Source organism: Triturus cristatus, chromosome 4_2 (genome assembly GCF_964204655.1).
Source record: "Triturus cristatus chromosome 4_2, aTriCri1.1, whole genome shotgun sequence".
In the NCBI taxonomy this organism is placed as follows: domain Eukaryota; kingdom Metazoa; phylum Chordata; class Amphibia; order Caudata; family Salamandridae; genus Triturus; species Triturus cristatus.
Genome location: NC_140586.1, coordinates 537658697 through 537684246, shown reverse-complemented (window position 1 = coordinate 537684246; position 25550 = coordinate 537658697).

Here is a 25550-nt window from a genome sequence, read left to right as displayed (position 1 = left end):
TTTACTATTCCCACTCCAGTGAGTGCAACAATAGGGAAAGCGTCAGATAGCGTAGGGGTAAAAATTACTATACCCACTCCAAAGAGTGCAACAGTAGGGAAAACGTTGGATAGCGTAGGGGTAAACATTACTATTCCCACTCCAAAGAGTGCAACAGTAGGGAAAGCGTTGGATAGCGGGAGGGTAAAATTTACTATTCCCACTCCAGTGACTGCAACAATAGGGAAAGCGTTGGATAGCGTATGGGTAAAAACTACTATTCCCATTCCAAAGAGTGCAACAGTAGGGAAAGCGTTGGATAGCGGGAGGGTAACATTTACTATTTCCACTCCAGTGAGTGCAACAATAGGGAAAGCGTCAGATAGTGTAGGGGTAAAAATTACTATACCCACTCCAAAGAGTGCAACAGTAGGGAAAACGTTGGATAGCGTAGGGGTAAAATGTATTATTCCCACTCCAAAGAGTGCAACAGCAGGGAAAACATTGGATAGCGGGAGGGTAAAATTTACTATTCCCACCCCAGTGAGTGCAACAATAGGGAAAGCGTTGGATAGCGTATGGGTAAAAATTCCTATTCCCACTCCAAAGAGTGCAACAGTAGGGAAAGCGCTGGATAGCGGGAGAGTAAAATTTACTATTACCACTCCAAAGAGTGCAACAGTAGGGAAAGCGTTGCATAGCGGGAGGGTAAAATTTACTATTCCCACTCCAGTGAGTGCAACAATAGGTAAAATGTAGGATAGCGTACGGGTAAAAATTACTATTCCCACTCCAAAGAGTGCAACAGTAGGGAAAGTGTTGGATAGTGGGAGGGTAAAATGTACTATTCCCACTCCAGTGAGTGCAACAATAGGGAAAGCGTTGGATAGCGTATGGGTAAAAATTACTATTCTCACTCCAAAGAATGCAACATTAAGGATAGCGTTGGATAGCGTAGGGGTAAAAATTACTATTCCCACTCCAGTGAGTGCAACAATAGGGAAAACGTTGGATAGCATATGGGTAAAAATTACTATTCCCATTCCAAAGATTGCAACAGTCGGGAAAGCGTTGGATAGCGGGAGGGTAAAATTTACTATTCCCACTCCAGTGAGTGCAACAATAGGGAAAGCGTCAGATAGCGTAGGGGTAAAAATTACTATACCCACTCCAAAGAGTGCAACAGTAGGGAAAACGTTGGATAGCGTAGGGGTAAAAATTACTATTCCCACTCCAAAGAGTGCAACAGTAGGGAAAGCATTGGATAGCGGGAGGGTAAAATTTACTATTCCCACTCCAGTGACTGCAACAATAGGGAAAGCGTTGGATAGTGTATGGGTAAAAACGACTATTCCCATTCCAAAGAGTGCAACAGTAGGGAAAGCGTTGGATAGCGGGAGGGTAACATTTACTATTCCCACTCCAGTGAGTGCAACAATAGGGAAAGCGTCAGATAGTGTAGGGGTAAAAATTACTATAACCACTCCAAAGAGAGCAACAGTAGGGAAAACGTTGGATAGCGTAGGGGTAAAATGTATTATTCCCACTCCAAAGAGTGCAACAGCAGGGAAAACATTGGATAGCGGGAGGGTAAAATTTACTATTCCCACTCCAGTGAGTGCAACAATAAGGAAAGCGTTGGATAGTGTATGGGTAAAAATTCCTATTCCCACTCCAAAGAGTGCAACAGTAGGGAAAGCGTTGGATAGCGGGAGAGTAAAATTTACTATTACCACTCCAAAGAGTGCAACAGTAGGGAAAGCGTTGGATAGCGGGAGGGTAAAATTTACTATTCCCACTCCAGTGAGTGCAACAATAGGGAAAACGTTCGATAGCGTACGGGTAAAAATGACTATTCCCACTCCAAAGAGTGCAACAGTAGGGAAAGCGTTGGATAGTGGGAGGGTAAAATGTACTATTCCCACTCCAGTGAGTGCAACAATAGGGAAAGCGTTGGATAGCGTATGGGTAAAAATTACTATTCTCACTCCAAAGAATGCAACATTAAGGATAGCGTTGGATAGCGTAGGGGTAAAAATTACTATTTCCACTCCAATGAACGCAACAATAGGGAAAGCGTTGGATAGCGTATGTGTAAAAATTACTATTCCCACTCCAAAGAGTGCAAGAGTAGGGAAAGCGTTGGATAGCGGGAGGGTAAAATTTACTATTCCCACTCCAGTAAGAGCAACAATAGGGGAAAGCGTTGGATAGCGTAGGGGTAAAAATTACTATTCCCACTCCAAAGAGTGCAACAGTAGGGAAAACGTTGGATAGCGGGGGGGTAAAATTTACTATTCCCACTCCAGTGAGTGCAACAATAGGGAATGCATTGAATAACGTAAGGGTAAAAATTACTATTCCCACTCCAAAGAGTGCAAAAGTAGGGAAAGCGTTGGATAGCGTAGGGGTAACATTTACTACTCCCACTCCAGTGAGTGCAGTAGTAGGGAAAATAATAATGTAATATTTTTATTAAAATAATGTAATTATTAATACCAATACAAAAATTATTAAAATTAATTACCAATAACAAAATATTTAATTATCAAATAATTATAAATACCAATAAATATTGTTTATTTAATTCATTACCTATTAATAATTAATTTACAAACAATTAATTTTCAATACCAAAAATGATTAAATACAAATAATACCCATTAATATGTAATTAATATTAAATTAATTATCAATGTACAAAATTAATTTCAATAATTAATTATTTAAAATTAAATTACTTCTCACCATATTCCCCTATAAACCCACAACCCACTACAAATAATAAATTAAAACAATTAACATAATTATCAATTAAACAATTAATAAAAATTAATTACCAATTAAAACAAATTAATTACCAATTAATAATTAATCAACAACCAATTACCAATTAATACAAATTAATTACCAATTAATAATTAATCAACAACCAATTACCAATAATACAAATTAATTACCAATTAATAATTAATCAACAACCAATTAATTTTCAATACCAAAAATTCATAAATAATAAAAAATGCAAATTAATAATTAATTAACAGTAAATTAATTATCAATACCAATAAATAAAAATAAATGTTTACTTAATTATTATTAAATTACTTCCCACCCTATTCCCCTATAAACCCACAACCCGCTACGGAATTAAATTATGCAAAAATTTAATAACATAAAATTCATTACTTTAAAAAAATTAAACATACATTACTAAAAATATTATACACTTTTAACACATATACTAACATGCAACACACTTTAAAAAAATCGATATTAATAAAAATTCGATATTTTTTCATGCCTATATTATGACATTCGATATTACTTACCTGCAATTCGATATTTTTAACGACTATATTATCTCCATTCGATATTGTGTCCATTCTATATTTTAGACTCGATATTATGTCCATTCGATATTTTTTTTTCAATATTATGTCTATTTACCACAAACACAAATGAAAGATGCAGAATGCAGACTACTTGTGCATTTATTTTTTCCTGTTGTGGTACACTTGCTCTCTGTTTCCTGTTGTGGTACAATTGCTTTTTGTTGGGTGGTAGAACCAAAGTAGTATGTGAACTCAGCCTTTATATTGTTGAGAGTTTGGCAATCTTGAGGAAACTGAATACAATTGTTCTTGTGGCTCATCTTCGTAGTAAGGAACTGCTGGAGCAAACAACAGAAAGTTGCTTGTAACATCCCATTAACACAATGCAAAACAAAATTCTTCATATATTACTAATAGGTATGTCCCCTAACATGTGTTATGCCATATATATATGCTCCTCTGTGCCCCCACTCCATGGACTTGTGTACGGCGGCACAAATCACCACAGGATTCCACTGCAGGTGCTCACGAGAATGTATTAAATAGTGCACACGGAGCACCGTCGAGTGTCCACAATCATTAACAAAATGCAGAAGTGCAAGGATAAAAATAAACGCAAGAAGATGGCAAGGGTGGTGCGTATAGACAGCACGTCTGTATATTAACATCAAATATGGATCAGCAACTTCATTGGCCTTGAATTATTCGCAAGACATTTGATTCCTTGCCATATATGAAATTGAATTCTTTGAGGCAATGTGTGGATCTGTATATGTTTACGAGTTTTAAGAGGATTGAAAGTTTAAAGAAAAAAGTGAAATTGGAGGGCTATGCGCCTTGGCATTGTATTATGGATATTGTGGTCCAAGTAACGGAGCAACTGAGAAACAAACTAGCTGTGAAAACATATATTACTCTTTGGACTGTAAAAAACATCAACAGAAGGTGGTAATATGTGACCATTTTTATTTTATATAAAGTCCAATACTCACTCACATATCCAAATTAGTCCGACACTTGCTCAGGGTAAAACAAATGCATTTATTCATCTAATTAATCTCAGTGCGCAATTTGTTAGTCCAAGAAACGCTTTCGGCAGACACGTTTCAGCCTTAAGGCTTTAATCAGTGCCGGTTTCACAGCATGTCCTTTCTCATGGGGGTCAATTTGATCTTGTGATGTTGCTGTTACCACTCCCAGTGGCTTGATATTTTTAGCCCCTCCTCTGCTTTAAAGCTGTATTACCCTCACGCTGCACTTTGTACTGCTGCATGCTGGTACACGTGGTCCGATGTGGTAACACCCAGTGGTGTCCCAATCCTGTTGGCTTACGGACCTCATTCCACCTCAGCTGCCATGGAAGAAAGTATCAAGGCTGAAACCACTTGTGACCCCTGCAGTAAGTACTACGTCCCCTCTCCCCATGCAGTGATATATACGAAATAAAAAATGTATTCGGTCAACAAAGTTTTATTTTCAGTGGCATCCCATGTAGATGTACTAAATATAATTTGTATCCCCTGCATATTTTATAAAAATATCCATGACATATATTTTTGATATACGCCATTTTTGAAAGCAAAAACCACAATTTTAGGTACCTCTGCTGAACTTCTAGCAAGTTACGTGTAGTTCATCTAAAATGGTGGTTGCCTGACTTGTCGGTCCTGACTGACAGAGATGGTACATCTAATGGGTTTTCCATCCATCATTGACGTACGCACCCATAGAATAAGATGGTGTCAATGATAACACTCAATCCAAAAATTTAATTCTGTGCTTAATTTGTAAAAGAATAAGTGCCAGGGCCCTTGTCAGAAGGACACTACATCTTGCAACTCCCATTGCCCCCACTAGAGCTGCCAATGAGAGTACCATCACAACAAACATCACACTCATTCAAGTGTGACAATGCAGACTTTAAATATACATTAAAAATGACAAACACATGACGCCCATGCTATTCCTAATGCTTTGGGTGGCAGGTATTAGTGATTTTAATGTATTTTTAATTATTAAGCAAGGATCCATAATTTTTAAGTGGCCTAGTCACCAAATTTATACAGAAATAGAAACAAGGTTATTCCTACCTGAACATACAAAATTGATACAATAAACCTAATTTTCGGGGATACTGGCTTCCTGATCTGGGAGGCGGATGATTTCCTTTATATTAATACATACATCAAAATGCTCATTGTGAGTGTCAACCTATGAGTGCCCGCTCCCATCCACCGGTATCCCCTAAAATAAGGGTCAATATATCTATTTTGTATACTCAGGTAGGATCACCTGGTTGTTTTCCAAATACCACCTTACTTTGTTTTTTCAATTTACATGAGGTCCCCTTTATTAAAGTATTTTGTTTTCCTACCTCCTGCACTTGTCCAGTAGATTTTATCTAAAAACTCCCTACTATGGTGCCAATTCCGATCCGGTAAAAAAATTCCCCGTCCGACTCGTATCCGGATTTTTTTCCGTCCGAATCGTCAAAGTAGCGTACAAACTGCCAAGTACGATTCGAACGGAAAAAAGTCCATACGAATCGCATTGGGAAGATTTCCCCACACGTCCTCGGGTCGGGAAAAGTCACCAACACGTCCCCGGTCGAAAAACCCACCGTGCGGAAAAATAAAGTCCGACAGCGCATAGTACCCCCAGGGGCACCCCGCTTACCCCCCTCCCCCAAAATAGGTTACCCAATGAAAACACAAGAAACAGTTGTAAGTGGGTAACAAATGCTGCAGGTTTATTACATAATTCCAGGATATGTAATAGGTGGGTTATCTTACGGGCGATCCAAGGGCAGGCGGCCAACTACAACACCTGCCCGCCTGATGAGCCGGGCAGCATGGTAAAGACCACAAGTGCTGCCCCCCAAGTGATTCTTTTACGATCACGTGCCGTTGAAATTCTACTCACACCCCCCCTCTCGGGGCGGAGCGTCGCATAGCAAGCCCCCGGTTGTTCAGGCCCACAACCGCCCGCAGGCCTAGCGGGGCGCCGACCGGCTTCCGGGACCTCTCTGGAGGCTCCTCGTTTTGGCTCAGGCACCACGTGGTGCCGCGCAGAGGTACCCTTTGTACCGGCCTGCTTCCAGATCGCCCTGTAACTCCGCCTGCAACGAAAAAATGAAAATATTATAACGCTCACAAAAACCCCCCCACTCAAACACACCTACGCCGGGTAAGCGGTAGGGAGGGAAAAGCGAGGTGGGCGACAAAGAGGTCGCCAGTGAGGGTGGGGGAAGGCTAAATAGCCTCCCCCTCACACCTGGGCCCGGAAGTGACGCGCCTTGCGCGTCACTTCCGGCCCTGACACGGAAGGGGGGGCACCAGTCAGAGTCCCTGCCCCCCCCCGAAGGAGAGAGTGGGGAGGGGTGACCGGGGCCCCGGGGCCACTAAGGCGCCGACCGCCGAGTGGCCCCCTGCGGGGTCCGCGGTCAGCGGCATAGTACCCCCAGGGGCACCCCGCTTACCCCCCTCCCCCAAAATAGGTTACCCAATGAAAACACAAGAAACAGTTGTAAGTGGGTAACAAATGCTGCAGGTTTATTACATAATTCCAGGATATGTAATAGGTGGGTTATCTTACGGGCGATCCAAGGGCAGGCGGCCAACTACAACACCTGCCCACCTGATGAGCCGGGCAGCATGGTAAAGACCACAAGTGCTGCCCCCCAAGTGATTCTTTTACGATCACGTGCCGTTGAAATTCTACTCACACCCCCCCTCTCGGGGCGGAGCGTCGCATAGCAAGCCCCCGGTTGTTCAGGCCCACAACCGCCCGCAGGCCTAGCGGGGCGCCGACCGGCTTCCGGGACCTCTCTGGAGGCTCCTCGTTTTGGCTCAGGCACCACGTGGTGCCGCGCAGAGGTACCCTTTGTACCGGCCTGCTTCCAGATCGCCCTGTAACTCCGCCACAGCCCTGGAGGCGGCTAACCGTCGCAGCCAGGGCCCCCCACCAACTTAGCTCTTACCTGCACCCTCTGTTCACCAATGCTTCGCTTAGCTCCAATAAAAACAGGTCCATGCCTATTTGGGAGAGGTGTACTCCATCTAAGTCGAAGTACCCCCTTACATTCCCACAAATCATCTCATGGCGAAGAAAACCCAAACCCCTTTGGGACGTGAACTTACGCATTGCTCCATTAATGCGCCTCCTGGAGTGCTCTACCGCTTCTAAGGATTTAGCCCCACGCCAGGACCTGCGGGGGATGATCTCCGACCACACGATCTCACACTCGCCCAGACGCTTGCAGATTTCCCCTAAGTCTCTTTTCATGGCTAATAGCAGCAATCGTCTCCCTAGGGTAACAAGGTCGTTCCCACCCAGGTGGATCACCAACAGGTGGGGCAAGGTGGATCCGTGTGCTCTTAGTCTCTGCTCGATCTTATTCCTGAGTTCGAACCATCTCATCCCTGGCACCCCCATCCATTCCACTTTGGTCTGAGAGAAGTGTCGCATCCAATTCCGATGCGATGCCCATTGGGCAGCCCGAGCGACAAATGAATGCCCGATCACCCACACCACTCGTCCTAATAAAGAGGAGACATGGTGTGCACACGAGTTATTTAATCAGAAAGGGTGATTCCAACGATACACAATATACAATCACAAAACACGTTAACTAAAGGCAGCCTCACGGGCGAACATATATCTTATAACAATCAGATTCCCAACGCCCTAATTTCTTCACCTGTGCGGCCTCTAATCCCGCCAGGTGAGCGGCGGTGGCAGCGCCAATGCGGAAGGAGTGGCTGGAATACCTTCTGTCCGGCCGGGCGAGCCCCGCCCTGGCTAAACTGGCCCTGATTACCTGCTCGAACTGGTATCTAGTTACGGGGGTACCATTTGAATGCAACAGAAGATAACCAGGGCCGGGCGGTCTGTGCTCCAAAAACGCCTTTACCCATTGTACTGGGCAGAACCTGGGGTCACCTAGGGGCTGGAGAACCACCCTGATCCCCCGCCCCGCCTGATCAGTCTTGGACTTGCATAAATGAATGGTCAGTGACCCGGAAATAGACACATCTGAAATTGCCAGCGCATCCCCTGAACAGTCGACCTTGGACCTAGCCACTAACTCACTGACTCTGAAAGCCCCGAAAAATGCTAAGCAGAATGTGGCTGAAAACAGCGTGGCCTCGTAATGAGAGTAGGTGACTAACTCGAGAGCCCCTAGCATGCCTTTCAGGATTTCGAAATCAATGGGCGCTCGATTATCAGGGGCCCTGGGCTCCTCCCTAGCCCAACCCTTCAAGGCGGCCCGGATGGGATAGGAGTTAGTGGGATCCGCCCCGCCAGACAACCTAGTGTCGTGGCTTACGGCTGCCAAGTGACTGCCCACCCATGAACGGCTTTTCCCCTGTCCCCTAGCCCACACCAGAAATGCTCGGACCTGGGACACCAACGCAGCCCCTGAAGTACCCAGCGCTACAGAAGTTGCTCTGAATGTTGCCATGTGGGCGCTGTAACGCTTTCTGGTACCTGGGGCCAGAGCTCTTTCTCCCATCGCTTTCAGGCTCAGTCCCACTGCAGGATCCTCCATACATGGTCCGGGAATGGGGTCATCTGCGCTCTCGCCCGCGGCCAGGCCTCCCTGAATCGGAGCCACTGAAAACGAGAAAGAGCGTCAGCTGCCACATTTTGAATCCCCTCAATGTGCCTGGCTTTACACTCCACATTGATGCGCAGGCATGCCCGGACCAATTCCCTTAGTAAGCACAGCACCAGCTGGCACCTGGCGGACTGGTTGTTAATTGCCTGAACGACCGCCATGTTGTCAGACCAGAACACCACCTTTCTGTCTGACAATGCCGCCGGCCATAGGTGTAATGCAACAACAATCGGGAAGAGCTCCAGCACAGTAACATTTTTGGTGATCCTACGCCTGCGCCAAACATTGGGCCATCCCTGAGCGCACCATTCCTCACCCAAGATAGCCCCGAAACCTTCCCTGCCTGAGGCATCTGTGAAAAGACAAAGCTCCTGACTGTCAATCCAGGGCTGCTTCCAAATTACCGTCCCATTAAAGCGGGCCAGGAATTCGCTCCACACGACCAGATCCTGTTTCAAACCTGACCCCAGCTTGACCCAGTGATGTTTCTTTTTTACACCAGCGGTTGCCCTTGCTAACCTGCGGGCAAAGACCCTCCCCATGGGTATGACCTTTACCGCAAAATTCAGAGTCCCTAGCAGGCATTGGATTTCACCCAGAGTAACCTTGTCCCTACCCAGTAGATCGCAGATCTCCTGACGCAAGGCCTGTACCTTATCCGCAGGGAGTCGGGACACGCCCTTCACCGTGTCCAACTCGATGCCCAAGAATACCAAAACCTGCGCCGGACCCTCGGTCTTACCAGGAGCTAAAGGTACGCCCAGGTGTCCTGCCAATTCCTTGAAACATTGCAGCGCCCGCGCACATTCTTGCGAGTCAGCTCCCCCGATGAACAGGAAATCATCCAGGTAGTGGGTCACTCCCTCAATGCCATACCTGTTTGTTAAGGCCCACTGTAGGAAGGAGCTGAAAGCCTCAAAGTACGCACAAGACACCGAACAACCCATGGGCATACACCTATCATAAAAGACCTGGTCCCCCCACTTGAAGCCCAGAAGGTGTTGGCTGTCCGGGTGTGCTGGTAGCAGCCTGAAAGCCGATTCGATATCCGACTTGGCCAACCAGGCTCCCTTCCCTGCCCTCCTGATCATGTCGACTGCCAGGTCTAGGGAGCAGTAAGACACTGAGCATCTACCTTCGTCAAGCCAGGAATTCACGGAGTCCCCTTCTGGGTGTGATAGGTTGTGGATAAGTCGGAAAGCCCCTGGCTCCTTTTTTGGTACCACCCCCAGGGGAGAAATCACAAAGTGGGGCATAGGGGGTGAGGAAAATGGGCCCGCCACCCTGCCCAAAGACACCTCCTTCGCTATTTTATCCCGCACTACCTCCGGGTGTTCCCTAGCTGATTTCTGATTTTCCGCATCCCTGCTCACTAAGGGGCCTTGATAAGGAATGCGGAAACCGTCTAAGAAACCCTCAGAAATGAGGGACCCTTCCCTGCTAGTGTAACCGCGGAGTGCGCTGAGGAGGTTCTTTACGCAGATGGGAGAGGGCCCTTTCACATGGTCGTGTGGGGCAAGGTCATGCGCGCTGGCAGATGTGTTCGCAGGGGGCCAGAGCGCAGGAGGGGGGGACCCCCCCGGGCTACTTGCTCGAGGAAGGCTTGTCGGGAGTGTCGCGCTTGGAGCATGCGGTGGCGGCATGGGGTGCCCCGCACACACTGCAATTGTGTGAGAAACGGCATGTTTTGTCCCAGGAGCAGAAACCTGCATTGAAGAGCCTGCAAGTTCCAGAAGACCGTGCCCGAAAGCCAGGCCTGCGGCCCCCCCCACGACCGCCCCGAAAGGACTTCCTGTTCTGCCATTTCCCCTCCTGTTTATCCTCTTTCTCTTTACTCTTTACGCTGCTCTCTGTACCTGACTTTGTCGTAGACCCCTCAGTATGCTTGCCCATGTGTTTTACCCATAAACGGACCTCCAACTGGTCCCACTCAAGATCTGGGCAGATTGCTCTCTGTCTGCGGAAGTCACAGTCATAGTGGTACCATCCCATGCCTCCACCCTTAGCAGCCTCTTCTGTAATCACGCTTGCATAGTGAAAAAGACCTGGCCCTTCGTCTGGGAATTTCTCCACTATTACTGCCGCAAAGATGGCAAAGGCCTGACCCCAGGTCACAATATTTTTTGCGGGATATAAATGATACCGTACCCTCTTGTCCTCTTCCTTGTTGCCCATCCTCCTGGTATCCACCCCCTCAGCCCCATGCATGAGAAGGGTGAAGATATCGATAAATTCCCTGCGCCAAATCCCTTCTTTGGCGACTAAAGGGACCATCCAAGCGAGTGAGCAGCGGCCCGACACTAGCGGGGCCGTAGTAACTAGAGGCTTAGGCACAACGGCTAGTGTTGGTGCCGGCATGGGTACCACCGGGGGAACCACTACTGCGGGATTGACCGCACTTGACGCGTTCTCAGCCACAGCAGCAGCTGGGGGTGGGGGCCGCGGGAGTTCCACCGCAGCCGGCTGCTGACCCCAGACATGCGTGAAGCCCCCCGGCGCCGGGGTTACACTCGGTGGTGGTGGGGCGGACGGGCCGCCCACCAGGGGGGACCTGGCAAGCAACAGACCAGATTTGACCTCAGCCATGAAGTCTTTTAAAGTATCTGAAAGCTTACCCAGCTCCTCTGCTGATGCAAATGTCGCCTGGGGAGGGCAAGGCAGTCCGATATTCGTCCCCGTGCCCAAACCAACCGCCGCCTGGGGGGTCAATGGGGCCCTGTGTGGGGGCGCCGCTCTATTTCGTGCCGGCGGTTGCTCAACCGGAAAGTCTTTGCTCGTGGGGCGGCGAATTCTTTTCGACCGGGACGGGCCCGCACCTTCCCCTAAATCCTTATCTGTAGATGGAACGTCCATCGCTATCCCAGAGTCTGGGGGGGTACTGGCTTTCAATAGTTCAGTTGCCCAGGCTAAACCCTTGGCCCTTGTCAGCTCCAAGAAAGCGGCAATCCGGGCTTCCTCCGAAGTGCCCGGCACGGACTCCTCAACCTGTGTCCCTGGTGTGAAAAGGGGGGGGGATAATCCTTGGCTGTCCATCTCTTAACCGTTGCTCTCTCTTACCTGTAATTGGGAAAGAGAGAAAATTACCGCCTGTTCGCCCCCCTTTGAGGCCGATTCGTTGCTCCAGAGTGCCACATGCTACTCCGAACAGTACCCCCTTCCCCCACCTGCCCGTACTTACTCCCGTCCGAGCCCCGAATACGGAGGATGTTTTTGGCTCGCGTCTCCCTGTTGTCACTTAATAAACCTCCAGTCACCGCAGCGGACGAATGTACTGAAAGAGAAACCAGCGTAAGCACAAAAATTGGCAAACAGGAAAAGAGGGGGCGCTGTTATTACAGATCACTTTTAACCACACACCCGTTTGCCTCTACCCCTACCCCCACCTCGAACATGGCAAGCCACATGGCGCCAAAAGTTGTTGTTTCGCGGGGGACTAGCGAATGTTAGGCGCGCTTTTGCGCTTTACATTACGCATTCAGGCTCGGGGAGCAGGAGCTCTGGACACGGATCTAGACGCGATGTCCCGATGCCATGAGAGCTCTACAAATTGTGTGTCCCCCAGAGGCACCCACACGCGGGGAAGTACTTGGCAAATTACCGCATTTTAACATAAAGTACCGTGCGCACTCGCAGCTAGTAAATTCTTGGCGCGCTTACCGTAAGCATTCAGGCACGGGGGGGCAGGAGCTCAAGCATGACACATTACGATTCCACAAGATCCCCCAAACGTGTGAAAAGGACTGTCCAATTACCGCATTTAACATCATTGTACCGCGCGCACTCGCAGGCACGGGGGGGCAGGAGCTCAAGCATGACACATTACAATTCCACAAGATCCCCCAAACGTGTGAAAAGGACTGTCCAATTACCGCATTTAACATCATTGTACCGCGCGCACTCGCAGCTAGTGAATTCTTGGCGCGCTTTACCGTACGCAATCAGGCACGGGGGGGCAGGAGCTCAAGCACTACACATTACTATTCCACCAGATCCCCCAAACATGTGAAAAGGACGTTAAAATTACCGCATTCAATCGTAATTGTACCGCGCGCACTCGCAGCTAGTGAATTCTTGGCGCGCTTTACCGTACGCATTCGTGCACAGGGGGCAGTTGCTCGAGGAAAAGGATATGGACACGATGTCCCGATGCCCCGAGAGCACTACACATTATGAGTCAACCAGAGGCCCCAAACGCGGGAAACGTACTTTTCTAATTACCGCATCTAGCGTAGAAGTACCCACGCGCACTCGCATTTATTAAATTAATCGCGCCCTCTACATTACGCATTCAGGCCCGGGGAGTAGGGGGCCACATATAATCACGCTCTAAAATCACCCGCGCTGGTGAGAGTTGGTAAGGTGATGCGATCGCGTTCTCGTTCCCTGCGCAGCCCCCCAATGCAGCGTGCTAAGTCCGCCTCCCTCGTCCACACGTGCCGGGACAGGGACTCTCACTGACCCCACGCGGGAAAACTACCGGAAAACATGCTGCTCTTCCCGCAAAGCCCCCATACTGCACAGCAGGACCCGGATTGCATCGAAACGAGACGCACGGTCAATTAGTGAAACCAGCACCCCGTAACATATGGCGCCTGACGCGGGCCTATAACGTGGTGCCCCCCCGGAACAATCTCCCATACCCGCCGCCTACAGGAATATCGAAACCAGGGAACCTAGGCGCAACATATATATTGTTCATACCGGCGCCGAGGATAAACAAGCTATGCCCCACACCTAAGATGGAAGCCAGATACGGGGGGGGATGGTCGGCGGGTTGCGTCCCGACATCGTCTCCTCGCGCCCACCTGCGATAGCCATCAGTGGCGGTGAAAACACGCCGCATACACAGCCTCCCTCAACATAGTACGTTTCCGGTACACATTTAAATAACGAGCCAAGCTCTGTGCACGGTCCCCCCCGCCCGTGGTACTCCGACCACAGGGCCCCGTCTCCTGGTACTGCCCAGGGACAGGGCCGGGGCGAGGGGGCAAACCGGCAACTCACCAAGTATTTCGCAGTTCTTGAGCGATAGGCGACGGCGACGACGACGACGATCCCCGCGAGACGGTTCGGCGTCCGACGAAAAGCGAGGTGGGCGACAAAGAGGTCGCCAGTGAGGGTGGGGGAAGGCTAAATAGCCTCCCCCTCACACCTGGGCCCGGAAGTGACGCGCCTTGCGCGTCACTTCCGGCCCTGACACGGAAGGGGGGGCACCAGTCAGAGTCCCTGCCCCTCCCCGAAGGAGAGAGTGGGGAGGGGTGACCGGGGCCCCGGGGCCACTAAGGCGCCGACCGCCGAGTGGCCCCCTGCGGGGTCTGCGGTCAGCGGCAAGTACGATCCCTCCCGTCCTCCCCATTCCACAACCGTACGCAAAAAACACCGTCCGAACCGAACTCCCATAGCAACCATGGAGACATGTGCCCGCATACGCGCCGCACACCCCACCACCCCCCCCGCCCGCGTATGTACGCACCCAACCCCCACCCGTGTATGTACGCACCAAACCCCCCCCAGCCGTGTATGTACGCACCGAACCCCCACCCGTGTATGTACGCACCAAACCCCTCCCCAGCCGTGTATGTACGCACCCAACCCCCACCCGTGTATGTACGCACCAAACCCCCCCCCCCAGCCGTGTATGTACGCACCGAACCACCACCCGTGTATGTACGCACCAAACCCCCCCCAGCCGTGTATGTACGCACCGAACCACCACCCGTGTATGTACGCACCAAACCCCCACCCCAGCCGTGCATGTACGCCCCGAACCCCCACCCGTGTATGTACGCACCCAACCCCCACCCGTGTATGTACGCACCAAACCCCCCCCCAACGTGTATGTACGCACCGAACCCCCCCCAGCCGTGTATGTACGCACCAAACCCCCACCCGTGTATGAATGGACCGAACCCCCCCCAGCCGTGTATGTACGCACCGAACCCCCACCCGTGTATGTACGCACCGAACCCCCCCCCAGCCGTGTATGTACGCACCAAACCCCCACCCGTGTATGAACGGACCGAACCCCGCCGTGTATGTACGCACCGAACCCCCCCCAGCCGTGTATGTACGCACCGAACCACCACCCGTGTATGTACGCACCAAACCCCCCCCAGCCGTGTATGTATGCACCGAACCACCACCCGTGTATGTAGGCACCGAACCCCCCCCAGCTGTGTATGTACGCACCGAACCCCCACCCGTGTATGTACGCACCAAACCCCCACCCGTGTATGTACGCACCCAACCACCACCCGTGTATGTACGCACCCAACCACCACCCGTGTATGTACGCCCCCGAACCCCCACCCGTGTATGTACGCACCAAACCCCCTCCGTGTATGTATGCACCGAACCCCCCCCCAGCCGTGTATGTACGCACCGAACCCCCACCCGTGTATGTAGGGCCGTACCCACACCCCACCAGGGAATGTACGGACCGTACCCCCACCAGTGCATGTACGGACCGTACTGACGCCAAAAACACACGTACTGAACCAGGACAAACCATATTTACACAAGGAGAGGCAATTAGAGTTTCCCCACACCACCAAACATGCCCAACAACCCCACAAACATCACATACACTCACCTGCAACTGCCAAACTGCCAAACAGAGGCCCAAAACTCAATCACTCCTCATAACACACCCACACAAATTTCAAACACAGCCACACCCACAAATGGACCAATAAAAATGGACCACACACACAAACCATGAGCCTTTGCAACAGACCCACTGCTGCCAGAGCCCATAGACGACCCACACCACCATACTTGAACCTCACACTTGCATACCTTCACACAACCACCTACACAAACACCCCCTCATCACATTCACACACACACCTCCACTACCACACCCACACACCCACAACCATCCACCCCCACACTCCCACAACCATCCACACCCACACCCCCACAACCATCCACACCCACACCCCACGCCATGTCCACCACCAAGAATCCAAAGTTCACGAAGGAGGAGCTGGAGATCCTTGTCGACGAAATCCTCAGAGTCGAGCCACAGCTCTTTGGGACATTGGTCAGACAGACCAGCATATCCGAAAAAACGGCCATGTGGCAGAGGATTGTCGATTCTGTGAATGCTGTTGGGACCACCAGAAGGACCAGGCACGAGTGCCAATCTAGGTGGTACGATCTGCGGAGGACGGTCAAGAGGAAGATGACTGACAATCACAACCAGGGGAACATCACTGGAGGAGGGCCGCCCCCCAGACCGGTACAATACCATCCCTGGGAGGAGAAGGTGATGTCCACGCTGGCGGTGGAGGGACTACGCGGACTGCCTGGACTCCCAGACCCTGGTGAGTACACAAACAACTCACCTCACATGGGGGGGATGCTATACACAATCAATCATGCATGCTACCCCCCCCAAGCCACCACCGCACACAACAACACTCCACAAACACACACATGCCACTAGCGCCTCCATGCCCCATGCATCAATCAGGGCCATGCCAAGTCACAGGCCACACAAAACACCAACACAACACAGGATGTGGTCGATCCTGGGAGTGGGGGCATCAAAACTAACATTGAGCAACTCACAAGCACAAAACAATGCCCTCAGCCCATATGGCCCAGGGCACAGCCATACAAACTGTGTGTACCCACACAGTACTGTCTTGCCTGCAAATGGTGGCTGCCATGCAGGATGACATGGGTCTGAAGGCACAATTTGCACATGACAGCAGACAATGAAGAAGCATCGCTTTGATAGAGTCTCAGCACACACCGCCACAGCAGCAGCCTACACTCAGACACACTGCCCAATGGGTGCCCGGAGAACAGGGACTAACTCACATGAACAAGCCAATGGCCATTCAAAGACCGGCTAACTGTGTGTGCCCAGGAAGCTGGCCTGAGGTGACAGAGAGTGACAAAGAGAGGGAGGGAGAGGGGGAATGAGAGGGAAGGAGACAGAGGGGGACACAGGGAGACAGACAGAGGGAGGGAGTAGGGTGACAGAGGGAGACCGACAGAGGGAGGGAGGAGGGTGACAGAGGGAGGGAGGAAGGGAGACACAGGGAGACTAAATCACCCTTGGGTGGTGTGGCCATGTCCACTCGTCAGCCGGTGGACTGTGTGCATGCAGACCAGGTCTGGCAGTGCCTCAAACCCCCCCTTCCGTAGATGAAGACCGGTCCATGTGTCAATCTGTGCACGAGTCCATCCGTGCTGCTGGCACAGACCTAACCACACACCCAGTATACCCACCCACTGTGTCGGTAAGAACCCTGTCACAAATGCTTCAGTCCCCTACCTGCAACATCAAATTGCCTTGGCAAAACACCATTTGGCCACGTACAGTGCAACACGTAAGGCGCCTCTGCATGGCTCGCTACGCCCGCACACCACACTGCTGACTGTGTACCCAAATAGATGCATCAACTAAGATTGTGTCTCACACATGCGTAAAGCACTGACAGCTGTGGCCAAGGGACATACCCATGCACAAGTGCACTGTGAGAGGAATGCAAGACAGATCCAACTACCCAGAGGAAGAGTGCCAAATCAGAAATGCATGAAACATGGATGCCACATGTGACACTGTTAACATTGTCTCTCTCACACACAGGTCAACGTCGACGAACACCCCCCAACACTGGGGGGGAAGTCTCACAGGACCAGGCTCCGCGGGATGAGGACCCCACCGCCAGCGATGACTCTCACCACTCCGTGGATGACCCAGACCAACCTGGCCCCTCTGGTGTCCAACCACCTGCAGCACCTGCGTCAGGTACAACTGTGCCAACCACCACCCCCATTCCTGCCACATCCCAGGAGACGTCCAGGAGCCCTGCCCGCACACGACCACCCAGCCAGTCTGCCCAGGAGGGACACGGTCCTCCGGGCACCCAGGAGGAGGCAGGCGGCAACGCAGATGCCATCCCTCAGGGTTCCCGGAGACCCGATGCACCCACAACCGCAGGCCAGGTGCACGTGGGCAGGGGTGGCGGCAGTGGAGGACGGCGGAGGCGCGAACCTGACCAGGCAGCTCAGGACCCGGTAGTGTCCCAGGTCAGCAACATCCTGGATACATACCGGCGTGACACCAGGGGCATGGACCAGATTGCGTCCACCCTCAATGACATCAAGGGGACCCTCCAGGAGATGAAGACCCTGCAGTCCCAGCAACATGCCTGTCAACTGCAACACCAAGGAAGGATGGAGGATAGACAGGCTGAGCTTGTGGCGGTGCAAACCCAAATGACCGGTGTACTCCGTTGGATTGCCGACAACATGGGCAACCCTCCCTGTGGCACCAGGCGAAGGCCATTACCAGACACAGGGAGGGATCAGGAGGAGGAGGATTCATCCGACGGAGCGTCACAGACATCGTCACGGACTGCTTCCGAGGGTCCCCGCAGGAAGGTGGGTCGTCCACGAAAAAGACTGTGAGAGTCAGCAGAACATCACCATCTCCCAGGTCACCTGGCCTGGCACCTGGCCCTCTGGCCCAATAGCAGCACATGACATTCTCTGCCACATGGACTTGCTGGTCACTGTCTGACCTATGTTGACGAAGCCTGTGGCATGGACTCTGACATTTTGCTACGGCAAGGATACCAACTCCCCCAGTGAACTTTGGATTCTACACTCCCGCTGTGCACCTCTTGTCATCCCCACAAACCCGTACCCCACCACAAATAAATTAATCACACTTACAAGCTGATGCCGTGATTCTGCATTATTACAATACATGTGTGTGTCGTAAAGTCAAAGCATGCCTGATCTCAGAATTAACTCCAACCATCCAAACCGTGGGGTCGCAGTCTTGCCCAGGACACACATGGGTCCCAATGTATCATCTGATACAGACATGGAGTACCATACTCACCTGTGCTGGGCCCAACCAGCTGAGTGGTTCCCGCACAACTGTGGCTACAGACACATTCAGGGGAGCAACAGTCATGCGCAGAGGTCAGGGATCATGTGGAGTGCCCTGGCTTGCCGCTCCCAGGCATGTCTAGACATGTGTCCCTACAATGTCCTGCATGCGTGCGTCAGGCGGATGTTGAAAATGGTGGCTAGCCCGAGGTTGGATGCATGGAGATGCCAGAATGGAGTTTTGGATCACAGTGCCACATGGTTGTGTTGGGGTTGTGGGCTGCATCATGAATGTGGCCGTGGATCGAGAAGGTCATCCTGCAGCTGGCTGTGACACATTCCCCCCATCCCGTTTGGACGTTGATGTGGCCTGGTTGCCCGATGCAGTAGCAGAGCTGTGCAGATGCACTCCGGATATGGACAAGTATCATGGGAGTCGTAAGGCACATGTCCGTATACTGCATGGTAGGATTCGACACGGATGTTGTGGTTGCCCTGGGGGATGGTCTCTCTTGCCTTGAGGTGGATGGAACTGTGCATCTTGTGCATAATACAGTTCCCACTCCCTGACAAACCCCTAGCATCTTGTCACTCTACACATAGACACATATGCACCACCTCAGAAAACTATGCCAGACATGCCGCACGCATAGTGGCAACAGGCCACCATTGACAGGGAAGAGGCACCTTGGAGACAGAGGGACAAATGTATTAGTCATGTGTGTTGGAATGACAATGATACTCTGTCAACACATACACAGGTCATGTGGATGAACATGTGGGAGCAACACTGGCACCCCCCATTGCAACACAGATGCTGGTATTCCATTGAACTGGCACACAAGTGACGGATAACAGCTAAACACCCCCTGCTGCCACGGAGAGGCCGCTATACACCATTGAGGCCCTGATGGGGCAATCACACACCATGTCAACCCGGTGCAACCTGTATGTTTCCGAGGTCAGTGTTACACACAATGATGGCCTCATCACAATCCCCAATCCCCTGCCACATGACAGTCACCAAGTCTGACCATGGCTCTAGGTGAAGCCTGCCCCATGTCATGTTCCCCATGTAGGATCCACATGTATGTAAATGGAACACACATGAACCGGAGAAGTGCACACAGACTACAAACAATTCACACACCCAAAACGCCGTGAGGCATCCCTTACCCTAAGGAGATTTCAAAACTTGCCCGTGCATGTGACGCAGAATCAGCACATGTTGCTGTGTTCATGAGGAGTAGCAGGAGCACAACAATGCCACCAGCAGACAGCATGCCCATGGACCTGTGGAAGAGAGACACACAAGGAGTCAGCCCAAAGGAGCACATCCGCAAGCATGTACTCAACACGTATCATGTTGTCAACATGACAGGTGACAATGATGACCCTCAGACAACATCCTTCCATTGCGCCATCACTCGAGTGACACTTCAATACACACCACTGACTCACTTGGCAGACATGCAGATGGACACACACATTGCAACACATGCCACACACGGCCCAATGCGTGCACACTCAGACACTGGAACTCACCACTAAGCAAAGAAGTTGCGTATGAGCCGACTCCGCATGTCCTCCACAGCCTCCTCCTCCTCCACATCACTTGCCCCGTCACCAAGGCCTTCATCCTCCACGGGTGGATGGTCCTGGTCATCTTGATCCAGTATGAGTGGAACTGCTTCCTCCACTGCCATGTTGTGCAGCATGCAGCAGACGATGATGATCTTGCACACCTTCACCGGGGCATATGGGAGTGCTCCGCCGGTCTTGTGGAGGCACCTGAATCGGCTCTTCAGAAGTCCAAACGTCCTCTCAATGACTCTCCTGGTCCGCCCATGTGCGTTGTTGTAGCGGTGCTCGGCAGCCGTGCTGGGGTTGCGGACAGGCGTCATCAGCCATGGCATGTTGGGATAGCCAGCGTCCCCTACAAGGAAACATCATGGACAGAAGTGTGTCAGCACAGGCAGTGAGATTGGAAGATGACGCCAAACACTGAACTGCCAGAGTCTACCCACCAACAATACATGCTCGCTCGTTCCGCAGCTGCAGCATCATTTCAGGCAGCCTGCTACGCCTCATGATGAAGGCATCGTGTGCTGATCCTGGAAAGCGAACACAGACATGTGAAATCACCATGTTGGACAGACACACCACAAGGGCATTAATGGAGTGATAATGTTTGCGATTCCTATACACCACCTCCTGTGCCTGTGGTGGTACCAACGCAACATGTGTCCCATCTATGGACCCAATGACATGGGGCATCCCTCCCAGGGCATAGAAATCACGCTTGACATCTGTCAACTGCTCACGAATTGGGAATTTAATGTACTCATCCAGGTGAACCAACATGGCCTCTAAGAAATCATGCAGAACACGGCTGAACATCGTCTGGGACATGCCCCCGACATCAGCAATGGTATGTTGGAACGTACCCGTGGCAAGGAAATGTAGGGCTGCCATCACCTTCAAATTGGGTGTCAGTGCTCTGGGATACCTGTGGCGCGGGAGGAGTTGTGCTTCCAGCCGGCCAGTCAACTCATCAATCAACCGTTGGCTGAATCTGTAGCGGCGTATACAGTCCCGTTCATGCAGGGCAGCCATGTCTGGCATACGTCGAGGGAAAGGCGGAGCCCTGCAGTGAAATGGAAGGAACACCGAAGAGTGAGCACTGTACAACGACATTGTCAATGCACTGAGCACATGTTACACAGCCAATACACATTTGCCACATTCTGAGTCAGGTCTGTGCAACATTTCCTGGACACGTACGCCAGTCAGGAGACACTCCTACCAAGGGACAGCCACTAACGGAGGGGGGCAAGATCACGATGACATGGCATGAGACTAGCTGTGGGCCAGTGTAAGTGAACATGCACACGCATCACAGGATTCACAGACATCCACACATGTGCAGAAGTAGTATGCGTATGGTACAGACAGGTTGTTGGATGCGATATGCACTGGTCACATGTCATAGGAATAGGACAGGCCACACACATTGCCTTGGAGGAGTACATGTCGAGACAGAACATACATAGAGAGCATGTGGATATGTACTTGTGTTGATACTCCGTGTAGTTGCATACATACACACCTCATGGCAAATCACATATGTGGGCTGGTGTACGGAACAGTGTGCCATGGCCATCTGCACACAGACACATGTTGGCAGCAGCTACTGCTGATGCATTGGACCACACACCTACAGCAAAATCATGGAAACACATGCCACACACATGACATGGTTGCAGCGTGCAACGCAGCCATACACATGTCATGTGTAATATTCCGTGTACCTGGCATCAGGGGACAGGTGCGGGTGTCCGTGACTGGGACATGCAAGTGACTCATGGCTCCACTAGTGTGTACGACATGCACACATGTCAAAGGAGAGCAGGGGATGTGTGGTACAATGCGCACCCTCACACACGACATGTGTACACAGCTCATCGTACATGTGCATTGCCCACACCTCAGGGGTTAAGTGCCACATCACATCCTGACACACCTGTGTCACACACATGTGGTATTGCACAGACAATGCATTGGTGTCCACCCTTGGCAATATCTGACCGCTCCATTCCTGTCTGTGTGCCGCCTGTTACCACTGACAGTTGTGAAACGCACCGTACATACGCTCGGAGTGCGTGTATAGGGTCCCTGGGCCAATATTGCCGCTGGCGTATGCGTACGCCACAGTAGTACGAACTGTACACGCGCTTCTACGGTCCGGATCACAATATGGGCGCTGGCGTATGCGTACGCCACAGTAGTACGGACCGTACACGCGCTTGTACGGTCCGGATCACAATATGGGCGCTGGCGTATGCGTACGCCACAGTAGTACGGACCGTACACGCGCTTGTACGGTCCGGATCACAATATGGGCGCTGGCGTATGCGTACGCCACAGTAGTACGGACCGTACACGCGCTTGTACGGTCCGGATCACAATATGGGCGCTGGCGTATGCGTACGCCACAGTAGTACGGACCGTACAAGCGCGTGTACAGTTCGTACTACTGTGGCGTACGCATACGCCAGCGCCCATATTGTGATCCGGACCGTACAAGCGCGTGTACGGTCCGTACTACTGTGGCGTACGCATACGCCAGCGGCAATATTGGCCCAGGTACGGTCCGTATCACTGCTTGGGGGATGCCCTAGGGCGTGGAACGCACCGTACCTGTGTGTATATGTATGAAAACACATAGGGGACACATGAGGGACAAGTATAAGGGCCTAAATGCATGATGGTTGCCATGGAGACTGAGTTAGAATTTTGAATTTGAGCACCAGGTGCCCAGCAGAAGTCAGTTTGAAAGAATCTACATTGTTGCAATGTGGATGATGACTTGACATCATCATCAAAACTGAAACCATGCAAAGGCACACACTGGGGTAGGTTTGAAGGGATTGGATGAAACGTAGGATGCAAATGTGACTGACCAATCAATCAGTACTCCTGTACATGAACAGGCCAGCCAGGCATATATAAGGCAGCCAGGTCCCATGAGAGAGCACTTGCCTGCACATCCATTCATCCATGACCACTGCTGCTGATAGTGATTCCTCTGGCACCATGTCCAGGACTGTGGAGAGGTCACAGCCATTCACCCAGGAGGAGAACCTTGCCCTGATAGATGTGATCCTCCCACAGTTCCAGAGCCTGTATGGTCGACCAGGGGTTCAGGTGAGTGCTGACTCCACTAGCTTAGACTGTGCCCCTTTTGTGTGCCAGTGACTTCTGCCATTGTATCCATGTGTGACAGACATGCACTGTTGTTTGGAGTGGGTCCCAGGGTGTGGAAGGCCTGATGTCACCCATGCAGAGCATGCTGTGTTTCCTGTGTGCACTCCTCACTTGCATAGTGCCTACTGTGACAATGAATGCACGGTGCATGCCACATTCTGCATGCATAATCCTCCCGGGGATGTTGTTTCCACAGTCCTGATGTGATCCTGTGTTCCCCCGAGTGTGACAGGTGTCAGTACCCATGGATGTGTGTTTGTTCAGTGTACCTGTGCTGTGAGTGTCCAAAGGCGGTGTTCGTCCCCTGCACATTGGTGTGTGTGTAAGTCCCCTGTCATGTGGGTGAGTGCATATGGGGTGTGTTGCACACAAGCAGCATGAGGGATGGATGTAGCCTGACCATCCAATGTGAGCAGGGAGCAGTGCTGTGTGCATGCCGTGCTGAGCCAGCCCCACACCTGTGACACCCCCGTCTACTGGCACATGGGCAGAGTGAGGTGTGTACCCCCAGTTGGCAATGCCATGTGATTGTCCAGTACCTGTGTGTGTCTGTGTACTCTGATGAGGTAGCATCAGTGTGCTGGGGCAGGTGACTGCTGTGAGGTGCTGTACATAATCCTGTTGTAGCCTGTGAGGCACAGTGTGATCCCTGGTCAGTGAGTGTGTGGTACCCCTCATGCCACCCGTGTACTTTCAATGGCACGTAGTGCATTTGGCCTTCCACAGTGGATAATGTCCCTATGACAAAGGTGCAATTAGTTGCATGCATACCATGGCCTGTTCATAAAGAGGATTGTTCTATATGTGTGTCTCTGTGTCTCTGCTCATGTGGATTAATGTATTCTCACTTTTGCATCCTCACAGGTAGGCGCCATTGCCAAGGGGGAGATCTGGAGTGAAGCCGTCAGTGCCGTGAGGGGTACAGAGGGTCGGAGGCGGAGCCTGTCTCAGGTGAGGAAACGCTGGCAGGACATCCGGTGCTGGAAGAGGAGGATTGCACGGGTCCTGCTGGGGGACTCACCTGTGAGCCGTAAGAACCGTGGGCGCCGTCGTCTGACCCACATCCAGAAGCGTGTGCTGGCGGTGGTCTTCCCAGGCGCCTACAGGAGAAGCAGCAGCAGGAAGGGGGTAGGTACATGTGTGTCAGTTGTGTGTCCCCAGCCAATGTAAGTGTGCAGTTGCATGGATACACTGCCAGGGTTTGATTGTGCAGTGCGTCAACTTCTCAACAATTTAGTACAGTGCTGTTCTCACTCCCTCCCTTCCCCTCCTTGCCATGTGTTCCCTGGTCTGTCTGTAGCCACTCTTGCACAAGGTTATTTAGGCAGGCAGTTCATGCAGGTGACCTATGCCATCAGCATCATGTGTGGGGGTGATGTGCCACAGGTATGGGGACCTTGCGTGTGCCATGGCCAATTTCAGTCATTGTGGTGTCCATGTCACTTGGCACAGATTGTGAATCACGACATAGGGGTGTGTCTCCAAACTGTACAGCCTTCCAGCATGCATGTCCAATTGTGTGCCCTCTGACATGATGTGCCTGAGTGGGAGGCCTGCTAAGTGCAGGGACGGTTGCTTAATTTGCAGTCATGTCCATCCGGGACCATGGAGGAGTGTGGGCACTACTGTGCCCTGGGGCACCTCTTCCTAGGTATCATGTGCGTCATCCAACAATATGGACATTCACTGTGTCTTCGCCATGGGTTGGGTAGGGTGGCATTGTACCCTGGGCTCAACTGTTAGGACCTACAGGTTGCTACATGTGTCCACTGTACAGGGGGACCCATTTTGCCTGTGCATACTCACAGTGGGCATTACCTGTGTGTGTTGTTGAGACAATCTGAGGATGTTTGCCTGTCAATGATGTGTGGACATGCCCACCAGGGGCTGTGTGTGTACAGTCATTAATTAGTGGAGGCCATGTGTTTTCATCCCAGAGTAAGAGGTGTACATACTTTCTCCGTCTCAATGAGATTGTCTCAGGTGTGGGT